At 40.8% G+C, this 18,713-nt stretch overlaps 1 protein-coding gene and 1 pseudogene across 4 annotated transcripts in view; one reads left to right on the top strand and one right to left on the bottom strand.

Moving 5' to 3' along the window:
* ABL2 (ABL proto-oncogene 2, non-receptor tyrosine kinase) overlaps window positions 1-18,713 on the top strand; it is a 134,340-nt gene that overhangs the window by 39,924 nt on the left and 75,703 nt on the right. The gene's annotated exons all lie outside the window — the stretch shown is intronic.
* Window positions 9,509-10,095, bottom strand: LOC117075974 (annotated as a pseudogene).

Below are 18,713 nucleotides of genomic sequence, written 5' to 3'. Positions count from 1 at the left end.
CAATAGCAAAGTTTTAGGAAAATAATTCAGGCTCTTGTATTTATTAGGAAGAAGTTATCAGACTTAATGTTTCAGAACATACTTTGATTAACCAAAAGTTATTAATTTACTTTTCTTTTTTTTTTTTTTTTTTTTTGAGACGGAGTCTTGCTCTGTCGCCCAGGCTGGAGTACAGTGGCCGGATCTCAGCTCACTGCAAGCTCCGCCTCCTGGGTTTACGCCATTCTCCTGCCTCAGCCTCCCAAGTAGCTGGGACTACAGGCGCCCGCCACCTCGCCCGGCTAGCTTTTTGTATTTTTTAGTAGAGACGGGGTTTCACCGTGTTAGCCAGGATGGTCTCGATCTCCTGACCTCGTGATCCGCCCGTCTCGGCCTCCCAAAGTGCTGGGATTACAGGCTTGAGCCACCGTGCCCGGCCCAATTTACTTTTCCTAACCTAGTTTTAAATTTTTTTCTATGTGATATGATTGTACAATTTTTCTGCATGCCATGTGTTTCATTCTTTTATGTCTAGCACATAAGTAATTAAAGGTTAAGTGAATTGTCAGATTTAACTCAACCTGCTTGAGTTAATGTACCTGATTTTTCTGGTGCTTACAAGTACAACAAATGGGTGAAGTTGTGTGCCATTATGACAACATGACTTGGAAAATGGAAATTCATGTGGTGTGGGACAAGAACAAGGATATTTATTTGTCCAGTGAAAATAAAAGTGGTCTAGGATTTATTGAGAGTTTGTTGTAATTCGAGCTTGAGTGATAATTTTATAGGATGTTACGGAGATAACAAGTGTTGGTGGAACGGTTGCATTTGGCATTCTTTTTTTTTTTTTTTTTTTTTTTTGAGACGGAGGCTTGCCCTGTTGCCCAGACTGGAGTACAGTGGCACTATCTCGGCTCACTGCATCCTCCGCCTCCTGGGTTCACGCCATTCGCCTCAGCCTCCTGAGGAGTTGGGACTACAGGCGTCCGCTGCCACGCCTGGCTAATTTTAAAAATGTTTTTAGTAGAGACGGGGTTTCACCGTGTTAGCCAGGATTGTCTTGATCTCCTGACCTTGTGATCCACGCGCGTCGGCCTCCCAGAGTGCTGGGATTACAGACGTGAGCCACCGCGCCTGGCCACATTTCACGTTCTCTTATCATATTTTTTGGTTTGTCTCTGTCTCCCTAATGAAATGAAATAGGAAACAGCTAGAGAGTGGTGGGATATTAGTAGTTGTGCATTTGGATGGATTGACTAGCATGCTCAAGATGCCAGCTGTATCTACCTTTGGGAGAGCGAGAGAGAGCCAAGGTATTCCTGTGGATTGTTTTTCATAGCTAAATCTATAACTACTGAGTATAGGGATTGTTTTTCATAACTAAATCTATAACTACTGAGTATAGAGTCTCTGCTATATACAGTGACTAACCAAGGAGTGAAATATAATTGGTTCAAATATTTTGTTATATTTTGACTATAGGGGAATGGTAAAATGTCACAAAGTATCAGTTACTCTTCTGCTTTATACTTTGTTTGCAATTAAATGTATTTTTCTTAAAGAGAATATAAAAGCAAAAAAAAAAAAACCATTGGTAATGCTTTTGCTTAGGTCCAACCTTAATTTTTATATGACAGTTTCCAGTTGATTGTCAGATTTTCTGTCTCATTTCAATTGAGTTAGTAATTGCTCCATCTGTCATTTAATAGGACACAGACTGTTTCTTAGTGATTTTTTGAAAACTCTTTAGTGATTTTTAAAAATCTTAACAGAATGTTGATTATTTAAATGATAGCAGAATATGTGTATGTAATAGAGATTTCAGAGTCTGGGCACGGTGGCTCATGTCTGTAATCCCAGCACTTTGGGAGGCCGAGGTGGGTGGATATCACCTGAGATCAGGAGTTCGAGACCAGTCTGGACAACATGGTGAAACCCTGTCTCTACTAAAAATACAAAAAAATTAGCCAGGCATGGTGGCACATGCCTGTAATCCCACCTACTTGGCAGGATGAGGCAGGAGAATTGCTTGAACCCAGGAGACAGAGGTTGCAGTGAGCCGAAATTACGCCTTTGCACTCCAGCCTGGGCAATAAGAGCGAAACTCCATCTCAAACAAACAAAAAACTGATTTCATACAGAAAGGTTAAGGTTCTCATACTATCATACAACATCTAATAATTTAATGCAGAAGAGTTGGAAAAGTATCTAGCCTTATTTGATTTTGAAAGTTAAGTGCAATCGTCTATTACCTTATAGCTGGCAGAAATCAGTGCTTATTCTTTCTAACTTTGGGTTTATAAGCCTCATCCTTTGTGATGTAGTAAGAATTATAAAGTACTGGGAAGACAGTTAGTCTAGTATTGGTCCATGAAGGATTTCATTACTGTCATCTTTCTGGGTTTTCTTTTCTGAAAGTAACCTTCTTCCTGTGGCCTTGGCAGTTGAGAGGACCACTGTTTTCAGGAGAACTGGGAGTGGCTTCCTGTCTAAATAGGGACTAGCTGTGGTTAGAAGGGGAAGTGAGAAGTGGCTGGATCGCTGCTTCTACTTTTTCCTACTCAACCCTTCTTCCGCCCCACTCTACTACCAGGCTTACCTAGGACCTTAAATTCTGGATATAATGGACCATATCCTGGAATATTTTGTTATGGGAACTTTGGTGACCGAGTTTCTTATAACAATGAAACTTTATGTGATATTGTGAAATATATATTTGGTCTTTATTCTGTTTCATGGCCCAAAAAAAAAAAAAAAAACCTCCTAAAATTCTAGGACTCTCCCTAGTGATTAGAGCGTCTTTTGTATGCTAATGAGATGACTGGAGGCTGGGGACCCCTAGATAGCTTCAGGATGGGGACTGGTCACCTGAAAGACTGAGGAGAGGCTGATAGAAGGTCGAGACTTTCAGCACTCACTCCTCAACCCCCCATCCCACCCCCCACCGCCACATCTCTGTAGAGAGGAGAGAGGCTGAAAGTTAACCTCATCAACAATGGCCGGTGATTTAATCAACTATGCCTATGTAATGAAGCCTTCACAAAACCTAAAAGTACTGGGTTCAGAGAGCTTTGGAAGAGCTGAACACCTGGAAGTTACTGAAGGACTCTGCTCAGCCACTCTTCTCCCACACCTTGCTCTGTGTATCTTTTTATTTGGCTATTCATCTGTATCCTTTGTAATATCCTTTATAATAAATTAGTAAATGTATGTGAAGTGTTTCCCTGAGTTCTGTGAGCCACTCTTGCAAATTAATCTAACCAAGGAAGGGATTGTGGAAACCCCAGTTTATTGCCAATCAATCAGAAATGGCATCTGAAGTCTAGGACAGTCATGTGGGCCTAAGCCCTGGACTTCTGGAATCTGACACTATCTCTAGGTAGATAGAATTAGAATTGAGTTAAATTGTTAAGACACCCAGCTTGTGCGCTGCTTGCTTGGTGTGTGGAGGAAATAACTCCACACATCTGGTGTCAGAAATACTGTGCTGAGTGGTGAGAGTAGGCAAAAACACTTGGGGATTTTGTTTTTCCTATCCTCAGACTCCACTTACTGTTTGGTGGCTGTGTCACCCTTTATGAATGAACAAATGAATGTAGATAACAACTTCCTACTGACAAGGTGATTACTAATTAAGATGTAATATGATATAAGAGTAGGGAACATTTAAGAAAGTAACATTTAACTTCTTGTGCTCTGAGAAATTCCCGGAGAGTCTTATTAAAATACCCTAGAACAGGGCTGGACACGGTGGCTCACGCCTGTAATCCCAGCACTTTGGGAGGCTAAGGTGGGAGGATCACCTGAAGTCAGGAGTTTGAGACCAGCTTGGCCAACATGGTGAAAACCCATCTCTATTAAAAATACAAAATAGCCGGCCGTGGTGGTGCATACCTGTATTCCCAGCTACTCGGGAGGCTGAGACAGGAGAATCACTTGAACCTGGAAGACGAAGGTTGCAGTGAGCCTAGATCACAGCATTGCACTCCAGTCTGGGCAACAAGAGTGAAACTCTGTGTCAAAACAACAACAACAACAACAACAAAAAGCACCCGAAAACAACATGAAGATTGTCATGTTTTGGCCATTAGTGTTCCATATCCTGAGAATGCAGAATTAAATTGGAAAGTTAATGTAATTCAGTCATTGTTATAACCTGTTAAATTAACATGTTACATTTTGTTTAATTTTGAAAAATTAACTCATTAATATAGTTCAAGATTTAAGGGGTATACATTTAATCTCCCTGTATTTCTCTCCCTTTAGCCTCTTCTTTAGAGGCAATCAATATTCTCAGTTTAAATATACTTCTAACATTTATTATTTAAAGGACTTCTTTGGTGTGTATGAATAATTAAAGTTGATAACATGGATTCTAGAGTCAGACATTTTAAATTTTCATCTGCTCAACAGTTATTGAGCACCTACGAGGTAGTTTTTTGGCACTGAAAATAACAGCACTGAACAAATCACAGCCTTCATGGAAATTACATTATAGTAGGTGGAAACAGGTGCTAACTAAATATTGATTTACTGTATAATGAGATGATGAGTGGCAGGGAGGAAGATAGTGCTGGTTAAAGGGAGAGAGAGTGATAGTAGAAGTGCTGTTTTATTTTTTATTTTATTTTATTTTTTTGAGAAAGAGTCTTACTCTGTTGTCCAGGCTGGAGTGTGGTGGTGTGATCTTGGCTTACTGCAACCTCCACCTCCCGGGTTCAAGCAATTCTCCTGCCTCAGCCCCCTGAGTAGCTGGGATTACAGGCGTGTGCCACCACGCCCCACTATATTTTTTTTGTATTTTTAGTAGAGATGGGGTTTTGCCATATTGGCCAGGCTGTTCTCCAACTCCTGCCCTTCGGTGATGCACCCATCTTGGCTTCCCATAGTTCTAGGATTACAGGCCTGTGTCACCATGCCCAGTGAATGTGCTGTTTTAGATTAGATGGCTGGGGAAAGCCTCTGATGGGGTAACATTTGAGCAGATAATTGCTGTCTGAAAGAGTCAAACTTGTGACTTTTGAGATAAAAACGTTTCAGGAAGAGGACCATCGAGGGCAAAAGTCTGGAGACTGTATTTACAGTAGAGGTGTATATCCTTCCAGAATGGTGGAAGAGGCTAGACTGGCTGGAGAGGAAAGCTGAAGGAGAATGGTAGGGGATAATATAAGAAAAAAGAAAGTAAAAGAATGGTGTGGGAGTAGTGATGGGGATTGCTGATGACTGGTTATGTAGGGTTTGTATACCATAATAAGGAAGGAGGATTTTATTCTGAGTGGGATGGGAATCTTTTGGAGAGTTTAGATTTATAGGGTTCAGTCTAGCTGCTTTGTGGAGAGTAAACTCTGGGGGGCATGGGTGAAAGCAGAGAGATTAGTTATGACTCTGAAATGGCCATAGAGTATACAACACTGTACTAGATACAGTGAGCTTTATCAAATTTAGTTAGTATTATTTTTCCCCTAGATTTGATTTTTACCTCTTGAGGAATAGAGGTAAGAAGTAAAAATGAATTCATAATGAACATTTATATTTATAAATGATAACTTTAGGAATTATAGTTAAAACTCTAGAGGGATTCAAATTTGTACAGATCCCGTATTTCAAGAAATATGGTAAAATTCTCCAAAGAAACTCCAGTACCTTTTATAGTTATATTATAGCATACAATAATTTTTTTTCTTAGGCCTTCCAAAAAAGGCTGTGTTGCACAGTTTTGACAAATTAAATATTGGGTGCTATTTTTTCCTCTCCATTTTGACTAGATGACATTTTAAATTTGAAACTTCCTTGGTTTCTCCAATGTATATCAAAGTGCTAGAAAGTATTTAAAAGGCAAAATCCTTAGACTTTAAGCAACCTAGTTGCTAGTGATGAAAATAAATGGAAAATAAAAATGTCAACTTGGAAAGTTTTAACTGACAGAATAATATGTTTGAATTTGCTAGCAAACCTGCTACATCTGGTATTGCAGAAAGGAGGTGGAACACGGGAAATCTGAAATTTGAGGATCTCAGAACTCCTAATACATAACTGGGTGAATGAAGTCCCTTGAGTCAGAAATGAAATCATATGTAAGAGTGACAGAGAGACCAGACATGGTAAAGATGTAGAAAATGGAAAACCAAAGTGGACACTGCAAAGTACGCTAAAATATAAATGGTAATGGGGCCGGGCGTGGTGGCTCACTACAGTAATCCCAGCACTTTGTGGGGGCAGGTGGATCACTTGCAGTCGGGAGTTCGAGACCAGCCTGGCCAACATGGCGCAGCCCAGTCTCTACTAAAAATACAAAAATTAGCCAGGCATGGTGGCGTGCACCTGTGGTCCCAGCTGCTTAGGAGGCTGAGGCACAAGAATTGCTTGAACCTGGGAGGCAGAGGTTGCAGTGAGCCTAGGTTGCACCACTGCACTCCAGCCTGGGTGACATAACGAGACTCTGTAAATAAATAAATAAATAGTATTGGAAGCAGAAGAGAAATGGGAAATGAAAGTTAAAGAGAAAGTCCGCCATATTGACAATACTTTAAATACATATTTGCTGGATCCAGTCAGGTTTAAGAAAGAAGTTGAGGCCAGGTGTGGTGGCTCACCCCTGTAATCCCAACACTTTGGGAGGCTGAGGTGGGTGGATCATCTGAGGTCAGGAATTTGAGATGAGCCTGAGCAACATGGTGAAACCCCGTCTCTACTAAAAATACAAAAAAAAAATTAGCTGGACATGGTGGTGGGCGCCTGTAGTCCCAGCTACTTGGGAGGCTGAGGCAGGAGAATCACTTGAACTCAGGAAGCGGAGATTTCAGTGAGCCAAGATCACACCATTGCACTCCAGCCTGGGCAACGAGAGTGAAACTCCGTCTCAAAAAAACAAAAAACAAAAAAGAAGTTGAAATGGCTGATAAACCTATGCACACATGCTCAAAAAGAATTGTGAAGTAAGTTCCAAGGCTTGTATATATTACTCATTAAGTAGTTGTAGCCCAGAAGAGGGCATTGCTGATTTTTTTTTTTTTTAAAAGACAGAGTCTCCCTCTGTCACCCAGGCTGGAGTGCAGTGGTGCGATCTCGCCTCACTGTAACCTCCGCCTCCCAGGTTCAAGCGATTCTCCTGCCTCAGCCTCCCGAGTAGCTGGGATTATAGACATGCCCCACCATACCCAGCTAATTTTTTTGTATTTTTAGTAGAAACAGGGTTTCATCATGTTGTCCGGGCTGGTCTCAAACTCCTGGCCTTAAGTGATCTCCCCACCTGAGCCTCCCAAAGTACTGGGATTACAGGTGTGAGCCACTGCACCTGGCCCATTGCTAATTTTCTCTACTCTCAATTTCTATTAATTTGGTTTGCTTGTCTAGGCTTCCTAAAATAGGACTTATAAAAGTAGCTATTAAGTATTTCAAGTTAATGGTTTAGAAGGTAATTTTTTGAATTAAAAAAATAGTATTACAGAAGTAACTTTATCCAGGGAAAGCATTGTATATTCTTATTATTAAATTCTCATTATATCTCTTCATGAGTTTTTATTATCGCTAATAAAATAACGAATGTACAGCTACCTCTTTTAGTCAAAAACAATATAATGCTACCTTTAACTCAAACTTATGTACTTTTAATTTCTATTTAAAATAAGAAAACGTAATATGACATACCTCACTTTGGGTCATGGAATCGTAAGATGTTTGAGCTGAAAAAAATTTTTTCCATTGTGAACACATTTAGTTTTATAACAAAGCAACTTATACAAAGCAACTTGTACACTTTTAACTTTTAAAACTGAGCATCATCTTTCCTTTCCAGTGAAACAAGAAAAATTTAAAAAATAAACAGGATGAAAATTACAATAGAGAATGTCAATTCCAAGTAAGATACTACAGGTTTTGCCGATTCTTCCATTGAGTGGCAGGGCTCAAGTCATCATTAGGAGAGAATTAATTTTAAAAGTATTACCTTAAACTGCAAGGATGTGTGTCAGACATACCAATTTAACGTGCCAAAAGAGAAGCCATGTTGTCAAAATGGCCGCTTAACCCACCCAACCATCTCAAATCCACACTTTGCTGACCTTCTCTAACCCCATTTTTTAGAGTTTTCTTTCCTTTATTTATTTATTTATTTATTTATTTATTTATGAGACGGAGTCTTGCTCTGTTTCCCAGGCTGGAGTGCAGTGGCCGGATCTCAGCTCACTGCAAGCTCCGCCTCCCAGGTTCATGCCATTCTCCTGCCTCAGCTTCCCGAGTAGCTGGGACTACAGGCGCCCGCCACCTCGCCCGGCTAGTTTTTTGTATTTTTTAGTAGAGACGGGGTTTCACCGTGTTAGCCAAGATGGTCTCGATCTCCTGACCTCGTGATCCGCCCGTCTCAACCTCCCAAAGTGCTGGGATTACAGGCTTGAGCCACTGCGCCCGGCCTCTTTTCCCTTTTTAAATAAGAGAAAGTAGACAGATGCATATTGGTAAATGCTAACTGTCCATATTCACATAGAGACACAGTGTACTCTCTGAGTCCAGTGTACAGAGAAAGGAGGAAAGGAACTAGAATTCTGTGCACTACCACACAGGGGCCTAGCACCATCCAGGTTCCCGAAGAGTGAAGGGAGCAGGTTTTTCTCTTTTCCGACGGAGCTCAATGGTGGTGATTCCATACAGTTTTTGTTCAGACAGGAAGGGATAAAAATGAATTTGGAACAGAAAGGGGTAGAGACTCTTATCCCATAATATTCTGCTCAAGGTATTTACCCCCCAAATAAGTTGAGAACCATGGTGTAGAGAAAAGAGACCCTAAGAGCAGGGCAAGTGAGCCCCAAGAGGGGAAAAAAAAGACTGCAACTTGCTCCCAGGGACTGGAGAAAATTTTAAAAAGATTGAATCCATCAGTGTTCTATTAGTCATCTTCTCCTTCATCCTACTCTCTTTCCTCCCCTTCGTCATCGTCTTCATCTTCTTCCTCATCCCCTTCTTCAATATCTTCTAATCCTTCCTCCTCCTCCTCCTCCTCTTCCTCCTCTTCCTCTTCTCCTTCTCCTGTCCTCCTCCTCGTTCATCATCCATATCGGGAACCAAGTAGTACTGTAATGGGATGGGACAAATGTCATCTTTGATGACCTTTCCTAACTCATCAGCACCCGCATCAGAATGGTCAGTAAACCAGGTAAAGAAGCTCTCTGGGCCGGGCGCGGTGGCTCAAGCCTGTAATCCCAGCACTTTGGGAGGCCGAGACGGGCGGATCACGAGGTCAGGAGATCGAGACCATCCTGGCTAACATGGTGAAACCCCGTCTCTACTAAAAATACAAAAAAACCAGCCGGGCGAGGTGGCGGGCGCCTGTAGTCCCAGCTACTCGGGAGGCTGAGGCAGGAGAATGGCGTGAACCCGGGAGGCGGAGCTTGCAGTCAGCTGAGATCAGGCCACTGCCCTTCAGCCCGGGCTACAGAGCGAGACTCCGTCTCAAAAAAAAAAAAAAAACTCTCTGGTGCCTCATGCTGCCTCTTCCTGCTGGCTTTATTCTGTGTTTGATTTGAATGTTTCATCACATCCTTTCCAGATTCCATTTGATTTCAGTGGACTTTGTATTTTCAGTATTCAGTATTTTCAGTATTCAGATGGAATACCACTCTCATTCAGATGAAGTTCTTTGAAGAGAACTTTATTTTCAAAGGAAGGATTTTCGTCAAACTAAAAGTCTATTCTGTAACCTGACTTAGTATCTTCAAATTCTGTCACTTCAGCTTTGGTCAGATAATGCAGTCCCTCTTCGTCCTTCTCCCTAAGCAGCACAGGCACTTGAGGATGGTTGACAAACGTTGTAACCCCAAAACTTGGAATTTTGGCGATAAATTCTCACCTCTTCTGAAAAAAATGGTTGACAGAGTTTATTTTCTGTTCTGCTTTCAAAATCTGCTCCCTCAGTTCATTAAGCCTGTTTATTTCATTTTGTACTTCATCAATATGTTCAGTTGCTTCCTGCTGTTCTTTTTCTCTCTTTTTCGGCAAGTCTAGAGAGGCTAATGATGTCTCTTCCAGTCTCAGAACAGGAGATGTTCTTGGTTTCTTCTTTTGAGGCGGGAGTGGAGACTGGCATTTAGGGGCCATGCTGCTAGGAAAGTTCGAGAATCAGACCACAAGTTTCCTTGCTTGTCAGGAAGAAGCTCAGAAAACTCTGAAATAATTTTAAAGTGATCTTTTCCCCTGCTCCCTAATTTTACAGATGACAAAATGGAAACACAGTAAAATTCCCATATCTAGTTATGGCAGAGAAAAGACCAGAACTTTGGTCTTCTGGCTTCTGGTTTAGTGCTCTACAACGTTTTAACTTACGTTTGTATTACAATTTTTTTTTTTTATCATTTCAGTTTTACATGAACAAAGACAGGAATTATCTTTTTTTGTTAGATTGTTGCTTTGTGATTAATTGACCTGAGGTGAGTGCTTTATGCATACATAGAAAGATGCACTCTTTTTGTTGAGGTTAACAGCCTTGTGACTGTCTTCCTTTAAGTGAAAATCAACCTGTACACTTTCTAGGGATACATATTTATTTAAACTTTCTAATGTTTTTGTGGTTGTTATAAATTTAAGTGGTACAAGTACAGTTTTGTTACGTTGTGGTGAAGTCTGGGCTTTTAGTGGGACCATCACCTGAATAGTATAAGTCATATGCATTAAGTAATTTCTCATCCCTCACCCCTGCCCCACCCTCTGAGTCTCCAGTGTCCTATTCTACACTTTATGTCCATGTGTACACATTATTCAACTTCCACTTGTGAGAACATGCAGTTCTCTATTTGGGAGGCTGAGTAGGAGATCATTTGAGGCCAGGAGATCGAGGCTGCAGTTAGCCGTGATCTTGCCACTTCACTGCACTCTGGCCTGGGTGACAGAGTGAGATACTGTCTCAAAAGGAAAAAAAAAAGCTTAGTTATTTGTTAAATCAAGAGCCCCAGTGATTCTTACCAGCAATACTATGACAGTCCATTTCCAGTTTTCTATACCTCAAAAAAAAAAAAAATACTGATATCCTAAAATATTCTATAAATCAGATGTCCTACAAAGCCAAACTGGTCCTTCTTGTTAAAATTAATAAGTCTATAAGCTGTTAACCAAGAAAGTTTCTGCTAACACTGCATACTTAACTCTCCTAAATAAATTTAAATATGCAAAATGTTAAATCAAAATAATAAAACAATAAACACAACCATAAAGCTGGCAATTAAGATTAAAAGGTTTATGAGTGTCTATCAAAGGATAAACAGATAATGAAAATGTGATATCTATATACAGTGGAATACTGTTCAGCTATAAAAATGAATGAAATCATGTCTGTTTTGGCAACATGGATGGAACTGGAAGCCATTATCTTAAGTGAAACAGCTCAGAAACAGAACGTCAAATACCCTGGAAGATCTTCTCTGATTACTTTAATTTTCTAAGCCAACTTTAATTTTCTAAGCCAGGTCATTGGCTTAGTAAGAAAGGAAGCTATTAGGCGTTTGAAAAGAGAGGAGAGCATATAATTGTCTAGAAAAGTGGGAAAGCGAATGGACTAGAGAAATATAGTATGATCACCAGGCAGTGTTAAGGGCTCATTTGAGGCTAAAGGTTCTGAGTTAAAAGTGAGGCCAGTCAGCTTGGTTTTGTGCTTTTTTTCTCCAGCCACCTTCACTTTAGGAGTAGGAGAATAGTTGAATTTACCCGGCTTGTGGTTCTGCAAAGTGAGTATGTCCAAGTGATAGAGGAGCGAGTGATTATAATGATGGACCATGGAACTTAAGCTGATAAGGAGAGGAGAGGACTTCACAGGGTGAGGAACAGTGAAAAGAGAGTTTGAAGATAGGCCAGGTGCGGTGGCTCATGCCTGTAATCACAGGACTTTGGGAGGCCGAGGCAGGCGGATCACAAGGTCAGGAGATCAAGACCATCCTGGTCAACATGGTGAAACCTCATCTCTACTAAAAATACAAAAAAAAAAAAAAAAAAAAACAGCCGGGCATGGTGGCACATGCCTATAGTCCCAGGTACTCGGGAGGTTGAGGCGGGAGAATTGCTTGAACCCGGGAGGCAAAAGTTGCAGTGAGCCGAGATCACGCCGTTGCATTCCAGCCCGGGCGACAGAGACTCTGTCTCAAAAATAAAATAAAAATTAAGAAAAGATAGTTCAAAGATAGTGGTCAGTAGATGGGAGATCTGGTGGGGTCACAAGATTATATTAATTTATGTATTAGAAAGGATGAACTGGAAATATAAAATGGTATTCAAAAAGAGTTGCATGAAATTGAGATTATTGAGTGGGTGCATTACAGTGTGCTGATTTAGGATTACATTTAGCTCTTTGCTTTTCACAGCAACACCATGATATAGATGGTGTAAGCATCATTAATCTTGTTTCATAGATGAGAAAACTGAAGCTCAGAGAGGTTGGGCAGTTTTCCCAAGGTCACAAAGCTGCTGATAGGTTAGCTATTTAGGACTCAGACCCCATTACTCTGATTCTCGGTACTCACTCCTCTACCATACTGTATCAGTTTTCTGAAAGTTAGTAACTTATTTCCCTTTCTTTGCACCTAGATTGCAATCTCAAGTCAAAACTTTTGACAAATAAATATACATTACCAAAATTATTTTCCTCTTCAGAAATCTTCAGACTCTTAATCTTAGGGCAGTGTTGGAGGGGTTTACTGCCACTATTTTTACCTAGCTGATCTTATTGAAAACACACATGTATTAGAGGCTTAAATATGACAGTTTTGTTTAGACTGCCTTTCATAATGGGGCTTAAGGTGGGTGGAGGATGGAACAAGGAGGAATGTACTGTTCTTTCAGCAGCATGCCTGGACAGACAGCTGTACTGTCAGAATGTGTCCAAATCCATGTGCATTCTTTTTGGTGGCAGTTTGCACCATTGCAAGTCTCAAGGATAGTTGGTTATTGGATGTTGTCCATTTGGGACATGATTCTCTTCTCTCCCCCAATTAAATAATTATCACACTTTTTGCATTTTTGCACATTTAGCTTTGTGGTAGGGGGTGGACTTGGAAGAATTCTTTAAATGTGAAGGAAGAATGGGGGAATTATTATTAAATATACTCTGAACTGATCTTTATCATTTAAAATGACAGAATAGAAAAATATTTCACCTAAATTTCAGATAGTTTTTTTCTTTTAAAAAATTAAATTGTGATAAAATACACACAACATAAATTTTACTTTGTTATCAGATGTTTTAATATCCTCTAGTATTATTTTGTTGGTAGAATATTCTGTTTAAAGTATGAATAGTTCCCTGGAGGTGACCCTTATGCACCTTGACCACAGGAACTCTCTTTCTTCTCTGTTACTTTTCTGTTTCCTACCTACTACTGATACTGGACCTTTTTATTCCACTAGTGAAGTCTGATGATAGAACGTGGGGGTAGAGAGGTGGTAGGCCTTAGCAGCAGAGACTCATGCAGTATCTGTGAAACATGGGGCATATCAGCTCCCTCCTCTCCTCTGGAGCCTTCATGGCAGCTCCTCAGAGGGAACGTATAAGAAAGCCTGAGTCAGGGAGTATACAACTCTGATCTTTTTGCTTCCTTGCTTACTAGCTTTTATTGATTTCTTACCATCTTTAGAGCGAGGTCCAAACTCCTTAACAGAGCATCCAAGGCTTTCATAATTTGGTACATTCCCAGTCTCATCCAGCTCCTGAGGCTGTAGCCATGCTAAAGTACAGGTGGGTGGGCCTGTAAATAGGGCCTGTCTCTGGCATACAGTAGGTGGTCCAGAAGTATTCCCCCCCTCCTTTTTTTTTTTGAGACAGGGTCTCACTCTGTCACCCAGGCTGGAGTGCATGGCTCACTACAGCCTCAACCTCCACCTCCCTAGGCTCAAGTGATCCTCCCACCTCAGCCTCCCAGGTAGCTGGGACTACAGGCATGTGCCACCACACCTGGCTAATTTTTATTTTTATTTTTTGTATTTTTAGGAGAGACAGGGTTTCACCATGTTGTGCAGGCTGGTCTTGAACCCCTGACCTCAAGCCATCCTCCTGCTTCGGCCTCCCAAAGTCCTGGGATTACAAGCATAAGCCACTATGCCCAGCCAAGAAATATTTCTTGAATGAATGAATAGAGTATTAATATATATCACAGTTGTACTATTTTATATGCTAACCTGCTTTTATTCAATGGCTAATTCTTGAGTTTCCTTTAAGACTCAGGCCAAGAATCCTCTTTCAAGAGGCCTTCTCTGCTTTTGTCTATACTAGTAGACACTCTTGCTATATGATACCAGAAACATTCAGGCCATATCTCTGTATTATAATAGCTGATTTACTTTTTTGTTTTTACCATATCAGTACGTGAGGTTCTTGAGGGCCAGGGACCATGTCTTACTTATCTTAGTACCCCCTAACTCTGGGCCTGTTCTTCCTAGGTACTTTCTATTACAGAAAAATAGATAGATAAGATAGCTGTTGCTCTTGGTTCCTAATATTTACATTATATAACGTTATATATTGAATATCCCTGGCTTTTAAATTTTATTTTCTTGCCTTTTCAAGCTCCAAATTGCTTAGACACTTGACTTGTGAAATAATCAGTATTCCAATGAGTATAAATCATGATAATCATAATTAGTATAGTGTGATTGCCTATTATGAGATTGGGACGTTGGGTAGGAAGCTTAGAATTGCAGAGTTAATCCTCATGTGGAGGAATTATCTGAGCACTTTAAATAATTGGACAACATTATACAAGCCTTACCCTTCTAGGTCTGAGTTTTGCACATTTTAAACTGGTGACTCATTAAATTGTATTCCTACTTAGGATGTAACTATGGTTAATGTAGTCGTGTTTCCTAATTTCCACTGTTTTATCAATGCTCCTTTTCTTTTATACTCTGACGTCAAAAGTTATGTAATCTGGGTAATCCTCAGATTTAGTGACTTAGTCAGTGGGTATTAACATTATTTGTTCCTATAAGAAGGCTTTATTTTAGATGTTCTTCTTTTTCTTGAGACAGAGTCTTGCTCTATTGCCCAGGCTGGAGTGCAGTGGCATGATCGTGGCTCCTCAGCTCACTGCAACCTCCATCTCCCGGGTTCAAGCAGTTCTTCTACTTCAGCCTCCCGAGTAGCTGGGATTACAGGCACACCCCCCCCACACCCGCCCAGCCCACCATACCCAGCTAATTTTTGTATTTGTATTTTTATTTTTTTGAGATGGAGTCTCGCTCTGTCACCCAGGCTGGAGTGCAGTAGCCGGATCTCAGCTCACTGCAAGCTCCGCCTCCTGGGTTTACGCCATTCTCCTGCCTCAGCCTCCTGAGTAGCTGGGACTACAGGCACCCGCCACCTCACCCGGCTAGTTTTTTGTATTTTTTAGTAGAGATGGGGTTTTACCGGGTTAGCCAGGATGGTCTCGATCTCCTGACCTTGTGATCTGCCCGTCTCGGCCTCCCAAAGTGCTGGGATTACAGGCTTGAGCCACCGCATCCGGCCTGTTTTTCCTTTTTAAAGTCTAGATCTTGATATTTTGCCTTAAGTTTTTTTATTCTCTCTGTTCTTAATTTTAGTTATAAGGTCATTTAGTTGAAACAGTGAACAAGGACACTATAAGCTTACTAAAAATGCCTTGGATTTTTGGAGCATGAATCTGCGTACTCTAAAGATTTCTTACACAAACAATTTTTTTTTTGAGGCACCGTCTTTCTCTGTCACCCAGTCTGGAATGCAGTGGTGGGATCTCGGCTCACTGCAACCTCCACCTCCCAGGTTCAAGCAAGCAGTCCTCTTACCTCAGCCTCTCAAGTAGCTGGGACTGCAGATGCATGCTACCACACCCAGCTAATTGTGTTTTTAGTACAGACAGGGTTTCACCATGTTGGCCAGGCTGGTCTCGAACTCCTTATCTCATGTGATCTATGTGCCTCAGCCTCCCAAAGTGCTGGGATTACAGGCATGAGCTGCTGCATCTGGCCAGTACAAGCTTTAATATAGTTGTTACTTTCAGTAGAATTTTGGCATGTTGGAACTTGAACCTTTTATTACCAAAATTTGTGTATTCCATTTTATATGGATTATATCCCTGCAGAAATATTAGTGTAGGCATATTTGCATAGCACTTTAAATACATAGCAGAATGTTTTATACATACAATGAGTAGGGAGACCAGAGTCTTGGATCCCATATTGTGGGTATTCTATTAGAAGTCTATGATGCCCAAATGGACCATAATTCATTAAGGAAAAGAAGTTTTAATAGCAGTTTTTCCCTTGGTTACTGATGACTGAGGTATGAGAAGTTCTTATTCTCCAACCAGAAGCTACTTTTTTACTGGTTTCATAACCTCTTAATGCATAGTCTCTCTAACTTTGCAGAAAAGGACTGTCCACTTTTTACTCTTAAGTATTTTAAAAGTTGATTTTGGTGCCCATGGTTTCCCAGATAGTCCCTGAAATGCTAGATTTACAAAAGAGGTAACTGTTTTACCACCCCCAATTAAATGAATTAATTGCGGTTAAATCCCAGGTTCCTTAATCTATTGTTTCTTGAAGTTTTGTTGGATAAGGAAGGAAACAGTAGTAACAACTGACTGCCCTTCTGAATTCTGCCGTTAGTCCCAGGGCAAGATGCTCCCAGAAACAGCCTCCCTGAGGATGAGTGTAGTTGGAGGGGGGTGGTATGGCACGACTATTCTTGGAACTTGTCTTGGCTGTTTCTGTGCCTCTTTGGCAGAGGCCAGAAGGGCTGGGTTGAATCTCTGGGCATCTTTGGAATAATCAGGATGCTTAGTGTAGAAGCCTGGCTTGCAACTAGGGTTCAGTGGTCTGATAGTGTTTGTTGGCTTGTTTTTTGTTTATTTCTCATATTGTTTTTAATCCCTGTTCTCCTTGTCAGAAATAGGAACCTGCTCCTCACTTGCTCATCTCTCCTAGGCTAGGGTGTTAAATCTTCTTCTTCTATTGATTCATTCACTCTCTTAAGTATTAGACATCAAAAACAAAGTTTTATTTCTTAAAAGTATACCTGTTTATAGTTATCTTAGGATAAGAAAATGTAACAACTCTCGGCTGTGCATGTTGGCTCACGCCTGTAATCCCAGCACTTTGGGAGGCCGAGGTGGGCGGATCACCTGAGGTCAGGAGTTCAAGACCAGCCAGACCAACATGGCGAAACCCCGTCTCTACTAAAAATACAAAAATTAGCCAGGCATGGTGGCGGGCACCTGTAGTCCCAGCTACTTGGGAGGCTGAGGCAGGAGAATTGCTTGAACCTGGGAGGTGGAGGTTGCAGTGAGCCAGGATCTGTACTCCAGCATGGGTGACAGAATAAGAATCTGTCTGAAGGGGAAAAAAAAGAATATGTAACAACACTAAAAATGAATACTGACTGCTGCTAATAAAAGCCTTATTATTTTTGTTTTCTTGAATAGCACTTGAATATGCCAGATATTTGCCTTCAGCTCCCAAGGTGAGATAGTCTTAACTAGAGCTTTATAACAACCTTTTATACATATATTTAAAAAGGAGTGATTGATTTTGATCAATTTCTTAGAAAGTTTTTTAAAAAAATTTTTGTGGGTACATAATCGGTGTATATATTTATAGGGTATAGAGGATATTTTGATACAGGAATACAATGTGTAATAGGGTATCCTATTAAACATTGGGAAAGTGGGGTATCTATCACCTCAGGCGTTTATTCTTTGTGTCACAAACAATCCAGTTATACTCTTTTAGTTATTTCAAATTGTATGGTTAAATTATTATTAACTAGAGTCACTCTGTTGTGCTATCAAATACTAGATCTTATTCTATTTTTCTGTACCCATTAACCATCCCCCCTACCCCCCCAACTAATGAACTTGTGACTGTAGAGACTATGGCAAGAATGTGTCTACTTGGCCAGGTGTGGTGGCTCACACCTGTAATCCCAGTGCTTTGGGAGGCCATGGCAGGCGGGTCACTTGAAGTCAGGAGTTGAGACTAGCCTGGCCAAGATGGTGAAACCCCGTCTATACTAAAAATACAAAAATTATCCGAGTGTGGTGGCACACACCTGTAATCCCAGCTACTTGGGAGGCTGAGGCAGGAGAATTGCTTGAGCCTGGGAGACAGAGGTTGTAGTGAGTCGAGATTGTGCCACTGCAGTCCAGCCTGGGTGACAGAGTGAGACTGTCTCAAAAAAAAAAAAGAATGTGTCTACTTGTCTAGCATGCAGTCTCCTTTGTTAATTTGCTTCATCATTCCCTTTCATCAGCCTTTAGACTCACCGCCTAGGGCATGAGCTCACATTCTCATTTGTTAGACTTACAAGACAATGGCATGCCAGACAGCAGTAAAACCTCCCTAGGATATCTGTCTGCTAAGAGACTAAAATTAAGAGCTAGATATTTTCTCCCTTAAGGACATTCATTTAAGGAGAGTGGTTCCCCCACTATCCTACCCCGAAAGTAGCTCATTTATTTCATTTAGGTAACTCAGACTTGTCTGTTGTAATATTCTAATTAAGCCTTCAGATGTTAAATAAGCTTTTATTATTGTGAAACATTCTTGGCAATGGAAGTCTGGTCTCTGCCAGTTCCAAGTGACTGGTGGTGGCTTTTCTGTTCTGGGCAGGGCAGGAAACAGAGGACCCATTCAAGGGGACCAGGGAAAAGGGTAAAGTTGCTAGTTGAACAACTATCAGCGTGGTCTAACATCTTGCCTCTCTTTATTTTCTCTCTCTGTCATTGACATCTTATTGCTCTTGTGGC

Source organism: Trachypithecus francoisi, unplaced genomic scaffold (genome assembly GCF_009764315.1).
Source record: "Trachypithecus francoisi isolate TF-2019V2 unplaced genomic scaffold, Tfra_2.0 Lachesis_group5, whole genome shotgun sequence".
Taxonomy (NCBI): Eukaryota; Metazoa; Chordata; class Mammalia; order Primates; family Cercopithecidae; genus Trachypithecus; species Trachypithecus francoisi.
Note: the sequence above shows the minus strand (reverse complement) of the source record. Positions and strands in the feature narration are given on the sequence as shown.